Raw genomic sequence first — 21,147 nt, 5'->3', positions numbered from 1 at the left:
GATTATCATTATTTGATAATCTACGTAATGTTTTTAAAACCTTTATTGATAAAATAAAGGTTATGGTTGTTTTAAAAATGAATGCAGTCTTTGAAAAACGTCTCATATAGAGGTCAAAACCTCGCAACGAAATCAATTAATATGGAACGTTTATAATCAATATGAACGGGACATTTCAACAACTGTCAATATACCCATACAAGATTTTTCCGATAAGGAACCTGTGTCAATTGACCCAGTCGTCAATCCAACAGAACCTATCTCTCCTAAGGCCCCTGAAATTATTCCGCGCGCCCGCATACCTTTCTCAGGTAGGCTTAGGAAGGAAAAACAAGAAGCGCAATTCGCTAAGTATTGGGATATTATTAAGAATTTGCATTTGAATGTACGACTAGTAGATGCTTTAGTAGAGATGCCAAACTGTGCTAAATTTTTTAAAGAACTGCTTTCAAACAAAGAAAGATTAAGAGAGAGAGTTAGCTTGCCCTTAAGTGAAGAATGCTCGTTAGTGTTACAACATGGAATCCCCCCTAAGTTAGGAAATACAGAAAGATTTACGGTACCTTGCTACCTGCAAGATGTCCAAATTAGCAATGCGTTAGCAGACTTAGGAGCCAGTGTAAACCAAATGCCCTATTCGTTATTCAAAAAGCTAGGATTAAATGACTTAAGGCCCACAAGGATGACTATCCAACTCGCGGATAAATCAGTTAAGATTCCTCAGGGAATAACTGAAGATGTTCTAGTTAGAGTGGATAAGTTCGCATTTCCCGTTGATTTCGTCATTATGGATATTGAGGAAGACACAAAGGTCCCACTCATTCTTGGCAGACCATTCCTGAATACTGCCAAGGCCGTAATTGATGTTCACGGGAAATCATTTAAGTTAAGGGCTAGAGGAGAAGAAATCACATTCAATGTTGATCGCCTCATGAACCATCCTAAGGAAGAAGATGTGAATCTCTCTGATTCTTTTCAAGAACTCGTCAACAAATACTTGGAAGAGACTATGGCTATTTGTAGTCAAGATCAAACTTCTAAGGATCTGTGTTCTTTACACCTCCTAAAGGAAATCTCGACAACCATTCAGCCATAGACCTTAGTCAACACATATCTCCCCTCTCTGAAAGTAACTTTCTTGGCAAGACTATTCAATTAGCACCACTAGGATCAGGCATTCCTTTACCTCTATTAAGGAGAAGATCAAATGAAGAAACAGATTTCATTCCGGTATATCAGGAACCCCAGTCAAAGGAGGACTGTGAGGAGTTTCCCGAACCAACCTTCGAAACTAAAGAAGACGTTTCTGAAGAGGAAGTATTAAGAAGGACAATTTCCATAAATGAAGAACATATAGCATCAGTGACCGCTACTGAAGAATCGGAATTCTAGGAGAAGTATGACTCGTTAGACCGAAAGGAAATAGCTAGGATGAAGCCATCTATCGAGGAACCTCCGGAATTGGAATTGAAGAAGTTACCCGACAATATGGAGTATGCATTCTTAGAAGGAGAATCGCAACTCCCCGTAATCATTTCAAAAGACCTCACGCCACAGGAGAAAGCGAAATTGATTTAAGTTTTGAAATCACATAAGAAGACAATTGCATGGAAGATCTCCGACATCAAAGGGATCAGCCCCAACTATTGCACCCACAAGATCATTCATATGAGGATATCATCTATGAAGACGATAACGAACTTGTCCAGGTATGGCTTACATACTCGATTCATGAGATCCATGAACACAGCTGGTGCGTTGGTTAAACCGAATGGCATCACAAGAAACTCATAATGACCATAACGGGTTCTGAACGCAGTCTTCATCACATCGCTCTCCTTCACCCTCAACTGGTGATAACCTGATCGTAAATCGATTTTGGAGTAGAAGCTGGATCCTTGCAGTTGATCGAAAACATCTTCAATTCTGGGTAGGGGATACCGATTCTTGATTGTCAATTTGTTCGTAATGGTTCGTACCAGGGAAATGATCGGGTGGGTGGGTTCCGACATCGCATTCGGACCTACAACAGTGACTCCTAACTGTCGTTCAAAAAAAGTTTAATCTCTTTTTAGAATTGGTACGTTTCAATATTATATGATGACACTGTCCATCTGAAATCCTGGCTTCGCCACTAAGCATACTCTCCTCCAAAGGAACTAATGACCAATCTATCTTAAAGCAAAAGTGTCTACATACATATCTCCTATCGGCACCAGTATCAAACAGAACAGAAGCTAATAGGTTATTGATAGTGAATGTACCTGTAACCAAGTCGGGATTCTCGCGGGCATCTCTTGCGTTCATGTTGAAGGCTCTTCCACGTGTTGGCCAGCCATCCTTCTTCTTGTTGGGATATTCATTCCTGAAGTGGTCCTGCTGACCGCACTCATAGCACTTCCTTGGTCCAGTAGGGTTGGCTCTCACAGCTGGGGGCAGTGCTCTTATAGTCTCTGCCGATGTGTCCAATCCTTTTGCACTTCTCACACACTACGTTGCATTGTCCAGTATGATGCTTGTAGCATCTCTTAGACCGAGGAAGGGTGCCTTTGTAGTTAGGATTAGAGCTGGGATTCGGGTTCCTCCAGTCGTTGTTCCCCTTGAAATTCTCATTCCTCTTAGCTGGGTTCTGGTCAAAACTCCTTCCCTTGTTGCCATCCCACTTACATTTCCCATTACTAGATCCCGATTCTGATTTCCCATTTTCTGGTTCTTGGTGCGTAATTTGATTCATCAGGGTGTGCGCCATGCGCATAGCTTCCGGGACATTTGCTGCTTTCGAAGAAGTGACATTTCCCTGAATGTCCTTAGGGAGTCCCCACATATATCGTTCCATACGCTTGAATTCAGGGGTAACCATTGTGGGGCACATCAATGCCAACTCCAAGTACCTTCGGTTATAGCCATCAAGGTCAGTTCCTACAACTTTCAACTCCTAAAACTTCGCTTCCATTTTCTGAATCTCCGTTCTGGGGCAGTACTCTTCGATCATAGCCCTCTTAAAATCCTCCCAGGATGTTGGGTAAGCCTCGTCGATTCCCTGAGCTTGAGCAAATGTATTCCACCAAGTCAAAGCTCCATCTGAGAGAGTGCAGGATGCGAACTTAGTCTTATTCCCTTCGGAGCAGTTACTCACACGGAACACAGCTTCCAACTTCTCAAACCATCTCATTTGTCCAACTGGACCTTCCGTTCCACTGAAGGAATTGGGCTTGCAACTCATGAACTCCTTGTAAGTACACCCGTTCTGAGCAGCTGGGTTAGCCGGTGGAGCTGGAGCAGGGTTGACATTCGCCATAGCCACTGCTACTCGAGCAGCTATCATCTCCTCGAGCTGAGCTGCGGTGGGAATTTCTCGCGGACCTCTTCCGTTAGCCATCAATCTTCTAAGTAAAAATTCGACTTAAGTCAAAATCCAATAATCGGTAACGTCGTAGCATAAGGTAAACAGTACGGAAACAACACAGAAGCAACACAGTACACGATAACCATGCATGGCAGCAGCAGCAGATAGCACAAAAGCCAACATGTAATAGCTTAAACTAAACGTTGTACAACAATTAAGCAACAGTAATTCCATTCATAATAAGAGAGTTACGTACAATGGCATGAGGTTCGTACATTACATTAATGAAAAACAGGAAACTACAAACGGAATACATAAGGAAACCTAATACAGTAGTCCTAGGGCGAAAGTGGGTAAATGATGTCCATCAGGTGGGACATCTGTTCCTCGAGCTCGGTTACCCGAGCACGGAGGATATGCACTTCCCTCGTCAGTTCCTCGACGACGAGGGATGCTGGTGGGGCAGGCAGTGCAAATGGTGCAGGTGGCACCGGTGGTGCAGATGGTCCAGATGATGCAGATGTAGACAGCACAGTGCGGGCGGCCTTACACACGAATGGGTCGGCAGGATACGGTACAACCCGCTTACGGGTTGTGACCCTAACCAACTGTCCATGTGCGTCCACGAACGGTCTACCTCCGTTAACCCCTGGAATAACAGTACCATCAAAACGATACCGCTTCTTCGGCGGGATAGAAGGCGACAGTACGGGCTCCTCCTCAGGGTCCTCCTTAGAATCCTCCTCGGGATCCTCCTCGCTGGAGTCGTCGGATGATGATCCGTATGAATCGTCGGAAGGTAATGCAGGATCATCGCGGGCGGGAGAAAGCGTCTGGCTGGTGGTCATAAGTCGATATCTGCCTGGTGGAATCGGTACAACACGTCCATCAGCGGTGCGTCTAACCCAATGTCCACGCTCGTTACGAAAAGGACCGTCCTCATTTCCCCCAGGAATCACAGCATCACCGGAATGGTGCTGGGCCCCCGGGAGTCCAGGGCTAGGTGGAGCTGGAATCTCCTCTGGATCCTCGTGTCCGTCCGAGATGTCCATCAGGTCAAGTGCGTATCTGCTATCTCCGGATGACGAATCGCCGAAGTCGCTGGAGGGTAGCGGTGAGTCATCAACAATAGTAGGCGAGGCAGCAGTCGTCTCTGAGTCACTCTCAAAGTCAAAGGTCAAGGGCAGCATGTCCGTCATCTGAACAAGGAAAAATAACTTTTTCCATGTCAGTAAGACATATAGCAGCAAGAAATCAGGCACTACAGCAACCTAGGTCGTCTACAGCAGTACATAGCCTGGCAATGAAAACAGTTCTAAACAAAAGTAACATGCAAAAGCAGGTAGTAGTATGCGGTAACGAGAATAAGTAGCAGCATACAGTAAGTTCACATAGCAGTAAGAGTAAGCATGCAAAAGATCATATGGCAGTATAAGTAAGCAGTAGCATGCAGCAGTAGTGACAGTGACATGTAGTAATACAACATAGTAGCATGCAGTAGTAAGCAGTAACAGGTAAACGAGCAAGTTGTAGATTAGTCCTTTTAGTGAATCCTACTCGGTCTGGTCTAGACTCACTAATGCAACTTAATTCCCTACAACCAATGCTCTGATACCAAATGTGACGCCATGTACAAAACCATCATGTACGGATCATCAACAACAGAATCATTACAAGGTCAAATACTATATGCTGTTTGAAAACCAGTTTTGCATTCATGAAAAGATAACGTTTTACAAAAGATAACGTGCTTCTTATGAATAGAAGCGTTAACATAAGTATGTGACCCAAAGGTCGTTACAAAGCCATTGTTTGAAAATAACATAAATTAAGAATGCAAAAGAAAAGTTCCATGATTGAGACATCTCTAAGTAATGCAGCGGAAATCTAACACAGCAGGTCCATAACAGTAAGTCTATAACACCAAGACAACAAGTTTAACAGCGGAAGCAACATCATCTAAGCACCTGAGAAATACACGCTAAAAAGTCAACACGGATGTCAACACGGATGTTGGTGAGCTATAGTTTGTAATCAGTAAAGTAATGTAGACCACGAGATTTCAGTGTTTCAAAACAGTATGAACAGTATATGCTTAACCGTGGGCACCCGGTAACTAGACTTAACGTATGTATATCACCCCCTAAAAGTGCACTTGGCGAGTGTATTTGTCCTCAAAGTATTAAACACCCGTTTGACGGCGACCAAATCTTTATGGTCCTGCCTTGTAGCGACGCGACCAAATCATGTTTGACGGCGCCGACTACGTAGGTCCCAATACATGGTCATAAGTCTTTAAGACAAAGTTTGACCGAAAATATGTCGCATTCATTTCATAGGTGTGGATGTTACAAAGTTTACAAAAGTAGTTTCCATAACTAGTACATAACGATGTTTAAAGTACAAATGAAACACGTGCGACACAGTTTAAAGTAGTCAAAAGACGCTCCACAATATGCAAGTATACTCGACATCCAAAGCAAGTATCAAAAGAAAGAGCGGAAGCATGTATCACCTAATGTTCAAGGACCTGAGAAAAACATAGAAATCTGTCAACGAAAACGTTGGTGAAATCATAGGTTTAAGTAAGTAAGTGAGTAAAAGTAAGTCGAACCACAAGATTTGCTTCATTGATAAATAGTAATACATTCTAAAAGTTAATATTCACGAGCACCCAATTATCAAAGCTTAACGTTTCCTTCAATAGTACCCCATCACAATAGTGTTAGAACATACACCGTTTCCCGAAAATATATTTCATCCGAATAACGGTAGCGAACCGTCCGAATGAGGGTTTGTCAAACCCATATGGCCATATAACATAAGTTCTCGCCTACACCGTCAAGTGTAACTAATGATAATCGAATTGAGGATTTTTGTTCTAAACTCGTATGTAGAATGTTTGTTTTCATGTACTTGTGTTCACTTAGTTAAAAGAAGCGTTTATGTTTTCTCATCCCAAAAGTAAGTCCAAACGAGTAAAAGTGGGACTATGATCTCACCTTGAGCGCAAGAGTAAATAAGTACTTCGACAAGTAACGTGTGCAAAGAACAATGCTAGTCTTGACCTAAACAAATAGGTTGTATCAATATCGATAGTCACGATTGGTCAAAGATGTTCAATTAGTCCTATGGCTCAATACGACTCGATTATGCAGTATGTAAATCAAATTGTCAAGTTTCATGCAAGATACAAGTATAGGATCATGTTAGAAAGATTGCATAATCATTTGGTTAAGTTTGACAAAAAGTCAAACTTTAGTCGGTCAAAGTCAACGAAAAAGTCAACGCGTTCGGGTCGGGTCCCGAACTATTTTTCTGTGCTAATTATTCATATATAAACATGTTAGAACAAGTCTCATGTGAATCGGAGGTCCATAGGGTGCCAAACATTTTTCGTATAATTGACATGTAGGTCAGAACCTGAACACGCCTTAGGTCGCGCCGCGACCCAAGGCTGCCGCGCCGCGGCATTTAACGGGTGCTGGTACCTGGTCAGTTTCAATTGTTCAAGTCTTTTTCCGAACTTCGAACAAACACAAAACACAAACCGTAAACACTTATGACTCGCACCTTATATCGTTGGAAAGCTCTTTTGACAATGAAGACAACTAAGCACATTTCACCAACCGAAAACATTATTTGCAATAACCAACTTTTCAAATCAAATGATCAATCAATGCACACATTTAATGCTTCAAATTTTATAGGTGCACATTTATGATTCGGGCATTTAATGCATACATACAACACGCCGTTTTGTAGGTAATCGAGCATACAATACAACTAACTACTTACCAACAATAATTCATGGCATTCAATGCATCAAATATTCATTTCAAGCTTATCAAACCCTAACTCAAATTCACCAAAATCACTAATCAAGTTTATGGAGTTTTCTCAAGCAACCTACACATCAAATTGAAGCTAGTGATACTAGGAACACATTTAATACATGCACTTATGACATTTAACAACATTCAAACAACCAAATCACCAAATCAAACACACCAAAGTTCATACTCAAGCTAGTTACTTCAAATAACGAAATCGAACATATAAATCATATAATCATGTTAGACTTGAGCCATAGACACTAATTAACAACTTTATAACTTAAAAACATCAAGAACACAAAATCTAGTGATTTTAGAAAGTTACCCAAATGTAATGAAATTGGTATGGAATCGAAGAGGAAGTAGCAAGGATTCCAAATATGTAATTTGTTTTGATTTAAGCTTGCTTGAACGAATTTAGATGATGATTCTTGAAGATGAAGATTGAGAGAAAAGTTGAAAGTATTAAATGAAAAGTGAAAATGAAAATGGAAAAAAATGGGTGGAGGAGATGGAGTGTTGACCATTTGACCTAGTCAAATGTTTGGCACTTGGGCAAGTTTGGTCCCTCTAGTTCCATTCGGGTGCGTGAATTACCTAACAAGATAATTTAAAACGCATATTAACGGGAGATGTTATAAACATATAACGAACTTTAAATAATTAAACGGAAAAGTAAACGAAAAAAGGCGGGATGTTACATGCCTCAACACCATTGAACTATAGTCCAAATACTCTTCAAGATTCACCTAAGTCTCCCGAATACTACCCGACCCCGAGAACTGAAGACAAGGGGAAACGTCCTGAGGAAACTTGTCCATCCAGGAAAAGAGCCCGATCACCTTTTTGTGATAATGATGCTAAGTATGAGATAATGAACTTGCGAAAGACTACCGAAAAGAACTTGGAAGGTTTGCTTCGCCGCGTGGCGAGAGTTGAGGTTCGAATGGACGAGAAAGACCGAGAAGTTAAGAAACTGGTGGAAGAGAATGCTAAGCTGAGAAAAGAGTTGATGATACTGAGATATGAGGAAGAACGCAACACCCGCTGGGGAAAGCAGTCACTTGCTTACCTAAAGGAGGATGTTGATTTCCAGATGATGGAGAGAAATCGATTTGATAAGCAGCTTGCTCTAAAGGAGTACAACAACAACACAGTCAACAACCGTGTTACTAACCTCTATGATAACCTCGAGTATCTCTATGAGAAACAAAAAGAGAAGAACGAGAAAGTAGAGAAGTTTATGAAGGAGGCTGAGAAGAAGAAGTGAACCCCACATTTATTTTGTTTTTCCATTCTTTTATTTCCTAATTATGTAAAGGCTTTGCCTAAGACTATTTTCTATATTCAACTCGTGTAGTAAAAAGGCTTAATTAATGTCTCGTTTCTAATAATATAAAGGGTTTCATCTATATCATGTTGATATCAATACTTTATCTTTATCATACTTAAAATTGCTCAAACTTATAACTTGTCAACTTATCAAACTTATGTTCACTTTTATGTAGTGAAGCATCACGGCTCGCACACCTACCGTTAACAACATTGTGTACTAATGAGCAATTTCAACAATTACTTGCTGCCGCCCAAGGCATTGTGTTGACTAATGAGCAATTTCAACAATTACTTGCTGCCGCCCAAGGCAACGTCCAACCTAATCATGCTAACAATCAACCAAAACCATGTTCTTACAAGGACTTTATGAACTGCAATCCTCCCGCTTTCAAGGGAAGTGAAGAGGCCGTTGAACTAGTCCGATGGTTCGAAAAACTAGAGTTCATCTTCCGTGTCTGCAACTGCGGAGACAATGACCGAGTTAAATATGCCACTAGTACATTAGCTGGCAATGCTATGACTTGGTGAACCGTTCATACTAAGTCTGTGGGAATCGATAATGCTAAAGCAACCCCGTGGGATGAACTTAAAGGCATGATGGTTAATAAGTTTTGTCCTAGAAGTCAAGTCCAAAAGCTTGAAGCCGAGTTCTGGGAACTCAAAGTTAAAGGTACCGACATTGAAAGCTACACTAATCGTTTTCTTGAGCTTTCTACCTTGTGTCCCGAGATGTTTTCTACTGAGCCGAGAAAGATCGAAAGGTATATTGAAGGTCTCCCTGAAGATGTTCAGGGAAATGTTATCGCTGCTGAGAAAGTTACCCTTGATGCCGTGATTCTCATGGCTCAAAATCTGATGATGGCCAAAAGAAGAGTTTTGGTGTTGCTCCTGTTGCTAAAGCACCATACCGTTTAGCACCTTTCGAGTTCGAAGCCCTCTCTATAGTCCTGCCTCACCGAATTATAGCCCGAATACTAATCGAGATTCACATGGGTCTCCTCAATACTACCCAACTCCGAGAATCGAAGATAAAGGAAAACGTCATGAAGAAGTTGGTCCATCAAGGAAAAGAGCCCGATCTCCTTTTTATGATGGTGCTAAGTATGAGATCATGAGCCTGCGAAATGATACCGAGAGGAACATTGGAGGTTTGCTTCGCCACGTGGCGAGAGTGGAAGTTCGAATGGAGAAACTTATGGAAGAGAACGTCAAGCTAAGAAAAGAGTTAATGATGCTAAGGTGTGAAGAAGAACGCAACACCCGTTGGGGGAAGCAATCCCTTGCTTATCTCAAGGAGGATGTTGACTTCTAAATGAAAATGGAGAGAAGTCGAGTCGACAAACAGCTTGCCCTAAAAGAGTACGACACCAATACCTTCAACAGTCGTGTTACCAATCTTTATGACAACCTCGAGTACCTCTACGAGAAGCAAAAAGAAAAGAACGAGAGATATGAGAAGTTTATGAAGGAGGCAGAAAAGAAGAAATAAACCGCCATTTGTTTTGTTTCCCATTCCTTTATTTCTTAATTATGTAAAGGCTTTTGCCTAGAAACTATTCTTATGTTCAACTCGTGTATTAAAAGGCTTATTAACGCCCCGTTCCTTAATAATATAAAGTGTTTTATTTATATCATGTTGATATCAATACTTTATCTTATTCATACTTGTAATTGCTCAAACATATAACTTGTTAACTTATCCAACTTATGTTCACTTCTATGTAGCGACATCATGGTTTGTACAACTGCTCCTACTGTTAACAACATCGTGTTGACCACCAAGCAATTCCAACAGTTACTGGTTGCCGCCCAAGGCAACACGCAAGCTAATAATGTTAATACTCAACCGAAACCTTGGCTAATTCTCAGGTTGATATTAGCCGACGCTCTTCTTTTTTTGGCCAACATCATCAGATTTTGTGCCATGAGAATCACAGCATCAAGAGTAACCTTCTCAACAGCAATAACATTCCCCTGAACATCCTCGGGGAGACCTTCAATATATCGTTCGATCCTTCTTGCTTCGGTAGGAAACATCTCGGGACACAAAGTAGAAGGCTCAAGAAAACGGTTGGTGTAGCTTTCAATATCAGTACCCTTCACCTTGAGTTCCCAGAACTCGACCTCAAGTTTCTGAACTTGACTTCTAGGACAGAATTTATTAACCATCATGCTTTTGAGTTCGTTCCATGGAATTGCATTAGCATTGTCAATTCCCACGGACTTGGCATGAGCAGTCCACCAAGTCAAAGCATTGCCACCTAATGAGCTAGTGGCATATTTGACTCGATCGTTATCCCCGCAGTTGCAAATACGGAAGATAGATTCTAGCTTCTCGAACCATCTAACTAGTTCAACAGCTTCTTCATTTCCCTTGAAAGCGGGAGGATGACAGTTCGTAAAGTCCTTGTAAGAACAAGGTTTCGGTTGAGTATTAACATTATTAGCTTGAATGTTGCCTTGGGCGGCAGCGAGTAACTGTTGGAATTGCTTGGTGGTCAACACGATGTTGTTAACGGTGCAGCTGGACGAACCATGATGTCGCTACATAGAAGTGAACATAAGTTGGATAAGTTAACAAGTTATATGTTTGAGCAATTACAAGTATGAATAAGATAAAGTATTGATATCAACATGATATAAATAAAACACTTTATATTATTAAGGAACGAGACGTTAAATAAGCCTTTTAATACACGGGTTGAACAAAAAATAGTTTCTAGGCAAAAGCCTTTACATAATTAAGAAATAAAGGAATGGGAAACAACAAATGGCGGTTTATTTCTTCTTTTCCGCCTCCTTCATAAACTTCTCATATCTCTCGTTCTTTTCTTTTTGCTTCTCGTAGAGGTACTCGAGGTTGTCATAAAGATTGGTAACACGACTGTTGAAGGTATTGGTGTCGTACTCTTTTAGGGCAAGCTGTTTGTCGACTCGACTTCTCTCCATTTTCATTTAGAAGTCAACATCCTCCTTGAGATAAGCAAGGGATTGCTTCCCCCAACGGGTGTTGCGTTCTTCTTCACACCTTAGCATCATTAACTCTTTTCTTAGCTTGACGTTCTCTTCCATAAGTTTCTCCATTCGAACTTCCACTCTCGCCACGTGGCGAAGCAAACCTCCAATGTTCCTCTCGGTATCATTTCGCAGGCTCATGATCTCATACTTAGCACCATCATAAAAAGGAGATCGGGCTCTTTTCCTTGATGGACCAACTTCTTCATGACGTTTTCCTTTATCTTCGATTCTCGGAGTTGGGTAGTATTGAGGAGACCCATGTGAATCTCGATTAGTATTCGGGCTATAATTCGGTGAGGCAGGACTATAGAGAGGGCTTCGAACTCGAAAGGTGCTAAACGGTATGGTGCTTTAGCAACAGGAGCAGCACTAGGGCTTCGAACTCGGAAGGTGCTATTCGAGCTATAATTTGGAGCTCCCCATGGGGACCCTTGAGCTTGGACGAGCTCGGAAGGTGCTAAACGGTATGGTGCTTTAGCAATATGAGTAGCACCACGAGATAAATCAATCTGAAATTCGACTTGTCGAGGAGGTGGAAGACCAGGAAGATCTTCAGAAAATACCTCGGGATAATCTCTAACCACCGGCACGTCATCAATAAGCTTTTCCTTTTGATTCGACTATCTTCACATGGGCTAATATCGCGGGATAACCTTTCATAAGGTATTTACGGGTTTTGATGCAAGAAATGATGTTGAGCTTGGAACCACTCTTGTCGCCTTAAATAACCTTTCATAAGGTATTTACGGGTCTCCATTTCCCAACGGAATGTTAACGGTCTTGTCGAAACACAAGATTGCAGCATGTAATGGACGTAACCAGTCCATTCCGACATCGAAGCTTGCTAACTCGACCGGCAAAAGGTCAATCTTAAATTCTTGGTCGGCTAGTTTTAGATTACAGTTTTTATAGATGTGATCAACTTTCATAACTTTTCCGTTTGCTACCTCTACTAGTCGTTTAGTTTCTAGGGGTTGTGGTCTCTCGATGAATAAGGTACAAAATTCACTAGACACGTAACTCTTATCGGCACCCGTATCGAATAAAATGTTTGCGTAGCAATTATTGACAAGAAACGTACCCGTAATGACTTCATCTTCCTCACGGGCTTCCTCAGCCGTTATGACAAACGCACGGCTCTTCGCATTGGTGGTATTGGCTCCAGTAGCAGGGGTATCTTTCTTCTTCGGGCAGTGAGGACTAATATGCCCCTTCTCTCCACAGGTGTAACAAGTAGGAGGAGCTTAAGCAGGAACAACAGCTTTATCTTTCGGAGGAGTCTTACAAGTCTTAGCTACATGTCCCACTTTCTTACATAAAGAAAAAGTAGCTGTGCACCGCCCTGGGTGGTGCCTTTCACAACGAGCACAATAGGGCTTAGTCCCTATATAACCGGTCCTAGTACTATCAGCAGACTTCTTAGCAATATTCTGGTTTGAACCCTGAGACGACTCAAATTTCCTTTTACCATCACTACTCTTAGTATCAACTTGCTTACTAGCCAAAACTCTTCTTCTTTTGGCCATCATCAGATTTTGAGCCATAAGAATCACGGCATCAAGGGTAACTTTCTCAGCAGCGATAACATTTCCCTAAACATCTTTAGGGAGACCTTCAATATACCTTTCGATCTTTCTCGGCTCAGTAGGAAACATCTCGGGACACAAGGTAGAAAGCTCAAGAAAACGATTAGTGTAGCTTTCAATGTCGGTACCTTTAACTTTGAGTTCCCAGAACTCGGCTTCAAGCTTTTGGACTTGACTTCTAGGACAAAACTTATTAACCATCATGCCTTTAAGTTCATCTCACGGAGTTGCATTAGCATTATCGATTCCCACAGACTTAGTATGAACGGTCCACCAAGTCATAGCATTGCCAGCTAATGAACTAGTGGCATATTTAACTCGGTCATTGTCTCCGCAGTTGTAGACACGGAAGATGGACTCTAGTTTTTCGAACCATCGGACTAGTTTCAACGGCCTCTTCACTTCCCTTGAAAGCGGGAGGATTGCAGTTCATAAAGTCCTTGTAAGAACAAGGTTTTGGTTGATTGTTAGCATGATTAGGTTGGACGTTGCCTTGGGCGGCAGCAAGTAATTGTTGAAATTGCTCATTAGTCAACACAATGTTGTTAACGGTAGGTGTGCGAGCCATGATGCTTCACTACATAAAAATGAACATAAGTTTGATAAGTTGACAAGTTATAAGTTTGAGCAATTTTAAGTATGATAAAGATAAAGTATTGATATCAACATGATATAGATGAAACCCTTTATATTATTAGAATCGAGGCGTTAATTAAGCCTTTTTACTACACGAGTTGAATATAGAAAATAGTCTTGGGCAAAGCCTTTACATAATTAGGAAATAAAAGAATGGAAAAACAAAACAAAACAAAACAAATGTCGGGTTCACTTCTTCTTCTCAGCCTCCTTCATAAACTTCTCTACTTTCTCGTTCTTCTCTTTTTGTTTCTCATAGAGATACTCGAGGTTATCATAGAGGTTAGTAACACGGTTGTTGACTGTGTTGTTGTTGTACTCCTTTAGAGCAAGCTACTTATCAACTCGATTTCTCTCCATCTTCATCTGAAAATCAACATCCTCCTTTAGATAAGCAAGTGACTGCTTTTCCCAGCGGGTGTTGCGTTCTTCCTCATATCTCAGTATCATCAACTCTTTTCTCAGCTTAGCATTCTCTTCCACCAGTTTCTTAACTTCTCGGTCTTTCTCGTCCATTCGAACCTCAACTCTCGCCACGTGGCGAAGCAAACCTTCCAAGTTCTTTTCGGTAGTCTTTCGCAAGTTCATTATCTCATACTTAGCATCATTATCACAAAAAGGTGATCGGGCTCTTTTCCTGGATGGACCAGTTTCCTCAGGACGTTTCCCCTTGTCTTCAGTTCTCGGGGTCGGGTAGTATTCGGGAGACTTGGGTGAATCTTGAAGAGTATTTGGACTATAGTTCAATGGTGGTGAGGCAGGACCATAAAGAGGGCTTCAGACTGGTCTTGCAGTTGAAGAGTATCCAGTACCTACTTCGGTAGTAGGTTTAAAATGAGCCATTACTTCAAATGGTTTGAAGAGAGTTGTTTTGTTTGGTTGATTAACGCTTGACATCCTAACATTAGGAAAGAGACCTTGATTAGAATTTTTAAGCCAAGATTATTAAAACAAAGTTGTTAAGATTATAAGGCAATCCTAAGTGCTTTAAGTTTAAGGCAGGAAAGGTTATAGTTTCCTAGATTGCTAAGGCACCCTAGCTAGCAAGTAAGTCGCACATAAAGATGCAATCTTGGTTCTCTATAACAGCCTGGTTATGCTCTGATACCAATCTATCACACCCCCAGTTAAGGCCTGAGTGAATGTGACATTAATATCAAAAATATCAACATATTATATAATGAGAACGACACTATATGATAAAAACAAACTTTATTGAGTACGCAGCGGAATGAAATAGAATGTCGTTACAAGAATTTAAATTACAAGAATGTAAATGTTCATAAATGCATAAATAATAAATGTGACTCTTTCTTCAAGTCCTAGAGTCCAAGTAGCATCACATAGATAAGAGCAAGCTGATCAATCGTAACCTGAGACGAAACATGCTAAAGTGTCAACCAAAAAAGTTGAGTGAAGTTCATAGGTTTAACAAAATAGTTGACCGTTGTTTAGACCACAAGATTTTTATTTATAAAAGTAGATCTCGCAGGGATCTAAAAGTAGTGCCAAGTTTGTGATATTTAGACTAACAGTTTCAAAGTTTGCCCCGTGACAAGTTGTACTGTCCTTGTTGGTTTGAATCATTATTAAGTAATACAATGACTTGGTCAAATGTATCGTGGACGTTACTCCCGATAGGCCTACCCCCAATAATTAAGAATGCGTTATGTAAAAGCAATTAAAAATATCACAGTGGGGACTTGCAGGACATAGCCAGGTATAGCACAGTTTAATAGTTGGTACTTGTGTCTAATTTGTAAATATTAATAGTATGTGTCTCACCCCAGTAAGTTAAATAAGTTGTGCACAATATAAAGTGGAACTATGAAGTTCACCTTAGTAAGTAGGAGAAGAGTTTGTTATTCCTCGGAATAGAAGAGTTGGATGAATGTGAGCAGAAAGTCAACCTAATGACATTTAAGAGTAGTTAAATGTTTGCCCAAGTTTAAGTTTAAGTATGCAAATGTTTAAGTGTAGTTCGTTTTACTAAATTCCTATTTTTAGTAAGTTTCCACTTTTAGTAAGTTTCCATTTTTAGCAAGTTAGTGTTGAACACTAGTGAGTTGTCCTTAATAAGTCCACCACTTATTAAGTGTGTATGTGACTAGGTGTTGTTCACTTAGTGAGTGTATGATCAGTATAGTCGGGTTTGATATTGTACACCATACCCAAACATCTATGCCACCGCCGAGTCACTTGAATGATCTATGGTTACCGGTTGGCCCAAAATCTCTTGACCAGAATCTAAGTCTTGGCATTCGAGATCCACAAGCGTCCCATGATGGTACCAAGGATCACCCTAGGCCTTACATAGCGTTAACGTTCGAGTAATTTCACGCTATCGTGAATGACTATTGTAATCGTATGTCAAAATTTTATAATATAAGTATTATAATATAAGTAGTATATTATAAGTGTTAGTAATAGTACTCGTATTATTATAATATAAGTATATAGTTTAAGTATATGTGTTATATTATAAAAATGTTACTGTGTATTTATAATATATGTGTTATATAATAAGTATAGGTTTAAATGTTATATTATAAACGTATAAGTGGTAAGTGATAATAATAATATTATTATTAGGGTGTTATTATTAAATGAGTAGGTGTAAGTAATTATTAATAATAAATGATTAGGTTTAGTAATTATTATTAATTATTATTATTATATGATTAGGGTTTAAGTAATTAATGTTTGATAATTAAAAATGATTAGGTTTTATGAATTAGGGTTTAGGTAGTTAATTAGGGTTTAATAAATTAGGGTTAGGTTAAATAGGGTTTTTAATAATTAATGTAATATATATATATATATATATATATATATATATATATATATATATATATATATATATATATATATGTTTTATTATTATTTTTTTATAAATATATATGTATGCCGATATGTATATATATAAATACATATATATTATTATTTTTTAAATAGTATATATATGTATATGTAACGTGTATATATATATATATATATGTGTATATACTTTCCAATTATAACCACATTAACATAATCTTTATTAGGTTTCAGGTTTTTAAGGATCAAACACTTTTATCTTTTTTTTTGTCGATTACAACATACATATATACATATACATATACATATACATATACATATACATATACATATATATACATATATATATATATATATATATATATATATCTATGCGTGTATATGTATATAATGTATATGTATAAATTTGTTTGAATTAACAAGATCGAAACATGAATATGAATTGAAAGTAAAGATCAAAGGTAATGTAAATAGGTTTAGGGTTTATGTTATACCTTGAAGATATGAAGATGATTAACAAAAGAAAAGAAGAAACACTTGATGATGAAGATCAAACCCGAAAATATTATGAACACCTTGAAGATTCGATGAACGCGACGAATATCAACCCGGAAACAAGAAGCAAACGAACACGATAACACTATGGTGATGGGTGGCGATCGGCTTAGGGTAAAACCGAAGGGTGGCCTCGGTTTTAGTGATGACCGAAAGGTGGTGGTTATGTGGTGTTTCTTGGTAGTCGATGGTGGTTGTAAGTTGGTAGGGTGGCGACTTTTGATGGTGGTAATGGTGATTCCTTAGCCGAAAACCAAAGAAGAGAGGGAGGTTGAGATTGTGATTTTGAGAGAGGATTATAAGAATGTTTTGGTACAAGAAAAGTATTAGCCTAGGTCTCTATTTATAGGTGAGGTTAGAAGGTTCTAGGTTTAGGGTAAAATGGGAAAACTTGGTGCCAAAGAAATCGATTAGGGTTAGGGTTTGCATGGGTGGTGGTGGCCGTGAATATGGGAGGGCAAAATAGTCTTTTTGCCCATAAAAAAAATAGGGTTTAGGGTTAGGGTTGGAACTTTTCACTTTAGTCCTTGATCTTGTGATTAGTTTAAATGGTTCTTTAAGTATCCAAGTTTAATCATTTAAGTGTATAAGTTTTAAGGTTATTCATTTTGTTCACAAAAGTTTATTAGCTCGTCATTTTTATCTTTTATTAACTTGTCAAATATTGTACAAAGTTAGTTAGTATGTTTAATAACTTTTAAAGTTGACAGTTAAGGATTAAAGTTTATTTATTTCACTTAATTCTTTTATTCGGGCATTAAATTAAAGGAAGAAAAATATATAGATGGAAAAATGAGGATCGTTATATTCGTCTTCTGGCTAAAATGTGTACTAATGAGGGACTTGATAATTGAAGTATATTTCATGGATAACTTTTTGTAAAGATCCAAGGATCAGCATAGTTTGGAATAAGTGGTGCAATGCTTAAATAGTAAAAAGATGGCTGCTGAATAAGTTTTAACGCTAATCGTGGGTGCATAAAAACAAACCTGGTCTTCAAGGAAGTCAATGTGCACGTATAGCAGACACGCATGCCATTTGATAGAATTAGCTGTGGCTCCAATATTGGAATGCTCAGACTCCTACACTACACTCCTGCAGTAGTAAATAGATGATTGATAAGTTACAAAGAATGTCATTAAAGGCAGACAAACATGAACTAAGTGCACCGAAATGCAACATCAAAGTCAATGTACTCCTTGTTCATTGAAAAGTGTGTAAGATGAATATACAATGCACTGACATAGTAAGGCTTGCATGTAACCATATATTATCATTATCATTATCATTATCAATAACACTAAACATGTGATGAGTGTGGCACTGTTCAGTGGCAGGAGTGCAATTAGCCCCAACATTCAAGGACAACCAAGTAATTTCACTTTGTTTTTTTCCATCAAACATAAGCAACCACTTATATCTTCATCAACAAAAACATATTCATTCAATCATCTAAAGATTATCATCTTTGAAAATAAAAACAAATTCATAAAAACATCATCTCTGTTACCTATTATGAGATGTTAAAATACAATTCATCATCCTCAACAAAAAAATGGCAATAACATCATCTCTCATTACCTATTTATTTAAACAAATAAAACCAAACGAACTTAAAAGTAAGAGATCTTAAAATAAACCCAAATCTACCATTTGTTGCGTACTTTCTATTCGTCAAAATTAACAAATCATGTCTTCGATTAACCGATCGGAGCTAAATTTTGCGAAAAGCAACCACCGATTCGTACGTTTCCGGCGGTAGCTGGCGGTGGTGGATATCACTTTTCAGATGCAGCGACGGTGGCGTGTATGGATTTCTTGAATCGGTGGGTGTGCGGTTAGGCGGTGGTAGGCTGGGTCAACCGCCGCCGGTGAACAATACATGTATGCTTGAGTTTAGTGTGAATTCTAGGAAGGTAAAAAGGAGAGAAATAGAGAAGCAGTGGCTGTAGAAAGGATACAGAAAGTGATAAATGATTGGTAAACGAATTAAAACCCTACATCAAAACTAGGGTGGTTACACTCTTACGAAATGGTAAGCCCATTTTGTCACAAAAATACTAGGCCCAATTTTTAATAGACCAGTATTTTAAACGTGTAATGTTGCCCATTTAGTTTTTGTATTTAATCCATTTATTTTCTATATATATCTTCTTCTTTTTTTTTTTTTTGCTAAAAAACAAGAACTTTCATAACAAGTGGGACTTCAACAAAAATTGAAGATCCATAAAAACATACAACACAATCAAACCGAGGAGTTGTAATCATTTGAAACCAAAAATTTGCTTGAAATCCAATGGACCAATCATAACGCGACATGTGACGCGACAATCACATGTGATTGAAAAAAAATTAAAAAAAAAATATTTAATTTTTTTTTTGAAATTTTTTTTGAATTTTTTTTTTTTTAAATTTAGCATGTCAAATCCAATCACATGTAATTGTAAAACCCAATCACATGTGATTGTGGAACTCACTCACATGTGATTATGCGTATCAAATCCAATCATATTTGATTAAAAAAATTTCAACCGAAAATAGAATTTAATTCGGTGATTTGATCAAGTTTGTTAGCGTTTCGTGATCATATCTTCAAAATTTTAAACTTTAATTCGGTGATTTGATTAAGTTTTGATCAAAAACTTGGTATTTGAAAGTTTTAGCACAAATTTACTGAAATTCGTCATTATTCGTCATTTTACTGGAAAAAAATTTCAATCATAAGTGATTGGATTTGACATGCAATAATCACATGTAATATATATATATATATATATATATATATATATATATATATATATATATATATATATATATATATATATATATATATATATATATATATATATATATATATATATATATATATATATATATATATATATATATATATATATATATATATAGTGGTAGGATCAAGATGGAAGTAACCATTCGGGAGGAAGCGGGGGAATCAAAAACTTTTTTATTTTTTCGTTTTTTGAAAAAACTTTGTTCACGAACATTATAGATGAGATGAAAATATGAACATTTAGTATAGACACTTTGTGATAAATGTTTTTATTTTGGCGGGAAAACGCTCGAAGAAGTAATATATAACAATTATCGTGTTTTGCGATCGTATTTTGAGGTTTTAGCTATTGGGGTTTAGATATTAGGGTTTATAGGGTTTAGGTATTAGGGTTTAGGGTTTAGATTTAGGGTTTAGATTTAGGATTTAGATTGAGTTTTTAACACGAACGGTTTAGAGTTTAGGGTTTGGTGTTTTGGGTTTATGGAATAAACCCAAAACACCAAACCCTAAACCCTAAACTCTAAATCGGGCTAAATTTTACTTCACAAAACATGAAGAAAAAAAACGTTCATATTCTTCACGAACAATATTATCTTGAATGTTATTTTTGTCGATCGTTTTCCCGCCTAAATAATAACATTCATTACGAAGTGTCTCTTCTAAATGTTCATATTTTCGTGTGATCTTGATGCCGGAAAAAAAAAATTCAAAAAAACGAAAAAAAAATTTGCTTCCCCCCGCTTCCCCCCGATTGGTTACTTCCCCATTGATCTTGTCCCTATATATAAATATATATATATATATATATATATATATATATATATATATATATATATATATATATATATATATATATATATATATATATATATAATATGTTTATTTGTTTTTGTAGCTATCGAAAAAAGCACCGATTTCAAAAAAATGTAAAGCGTGCACAATTTGAGAATAAATTTGGTTGGCTTTATGTTGGATCGATCCGTCCAAAGATCCTTTTTAAATATTAATATTATGATTATTATATTGTACATTTGTGTTTGTATATTCAAGTTATTTTGAATTACTTACATATAATGTATTTTACTAGATGATTCGTTGATTTGTCTACATGTATCTTAAGATTTTTTTATCTTTTGATTTTTGTGTCGCCTCACAATTTTAGTATTTCTAATGTTTATATTATGATTATTATTAGTCATCAAATGATATGGAAGTAGTAGGTTC

At 37.9% G+C, this 21,147-nt stretch overlaps 1 long non-coding RNA gene across 1 annotated transcript in view; it reads right to left on the bottom strand.

Annotated features, from left to right (window-relative positions):
• LOC139877477 (uncharacterized) overlaps window positions 1-19,068 on the bottom strand; it is a 46,703-nt gene extending 27,635 nt beyond the window's left edge. Inside the window, exons 1-3 of the long non-coding RNA XR_011768626.1 lie at window positions 18,780-19,068; window positions 18,119-18,224; window positions 15,596-15,667 (exon numbers count right to left, since the gene is read on the bottom strand). This is a non-coding gene — a long non-coding RNA (uncharacterized lncRNA). The remainder of the gene's footprint in view (window positions 1-15,595; window positions 15,668-18,118; window positions 18,225-18,779) is intronic.
• Window positions 19,069-21,147: the final 2,079 nt, after the last annotated feature.

This window comes from Rutidosis leptorrhynchoides, chromosome 1 (assembly GCF_046630445.1).
Source record: "Rutidosis leptorrhynchoides isolate AG116_Rl617_1_P2 chromosome 1, CSIRO_AGI_Rlap_v1, whole genome shotgun sequence".
In the NCBI taxonomy this organism is placed as follows: Eukaryota; Viridiplantae; Streptophyta; class Magnoliopsida; order Asterales; family Asteraceae; genus Rutidosis; species Rutidosis leptorrhynchoides.
This window is presented reverse-complemented; position numbering and strand designations above follow the sequence as displayed.